Here is a 1059-nt window from a genome sequence, read left to right on the forward strand (position 1 = left end):
GTACTTCATACTACTGCCAGAACCTATCATTCTCATCTTTTGGTTGTTACAAAGGGGCAATGCATCTCTTAGACTGCTTCCTGCTGAATGGGGCCATCAACTTTGGCATAAGGGGAGTTGACAGGATGACGCTTCACACCCACGTAGAAGCTGGTGTTAGGTATCTCAGCTAGAACAAGAAGTTCTTCATCAATGAAGGCTCACAGTCGAGATTGAAGAAAACTTGTAAAAAGTTTAAAAAGACAGGTTGATGAGTAAACATGTCATCAATGTGATAAAAGGGGCCAGAAGAGGGAGCAGAATTGGGGCCCATGGTCCAAAAATGTCACTCCACCAGGACTATGGTAAGGAAGAAAGATATCGATATGCTAGTTCTGAGTATTTGCACTCCAACCAGTTAAGAAGGCTCTTTAACTTTTCCATTATAATCCTTGATTCATTCACAAAGTATCAACATTCTTCTCCCAGCAGTCAGGACATAGAGAACACGGTGATTTTGAAGGGTGATTGCTGCAAGGTTATTAATTTGATTTTGAACTAAGTGAATGGCAGATGTAATCTCATCTATCCTGTGGTGGAGCTCAACAGAGAGCTGGTGATAGAGATCTTTGACCTGAATACCTATAGCTAGTCCCTTTGCCCCAAAACCTACACGAAGAACTGCAAGAATAGCCACCCTGATGAGGACTGGAATGTGAATGGCTCTTACAGTTTGAGTGAGTTAGATATCTTCAGGCTAACATAAGAGAGAGAGAGAGTTCTATGGAATTTTGAGAGTTTATTGTTAGGGCTGGGACCAGAAGGACAAGTGAGCGTGATCCTGTCCACCAGGGAGGGAGACAGCTACAGGCTCCTGATTTCTATCCTATGAGTCATCCCTTTGGTGAGCAGACTGCTACATTTTGTGTATGTGTGATGTAGTGAGAGCAGTGAGGGCGATCCTATAGCTGAAGAGAGGAGGGTTTTTTCCTGAGAGACTAGGCAGGTCAGGTTGGTAAATCATTTTTGGGAATCATGAATTAGCAGAGGGCCTACCATGGCTGAGTTAGGTAGAAAGGA

This window comes from Octodon degus, unplaced genomic scaffold (assembly GCF_000260255.1).
Source record: "Octodon degus isolate 3935 unplaced genomic scaffold, OctDeg1.0 scaffold00310, whole genome shotgun sequence".
NCBI lineage: Eukaryota > Metazoa > Chordata > Mammalia > Rodentia > Octodontidae > Octodon > Octodon degus.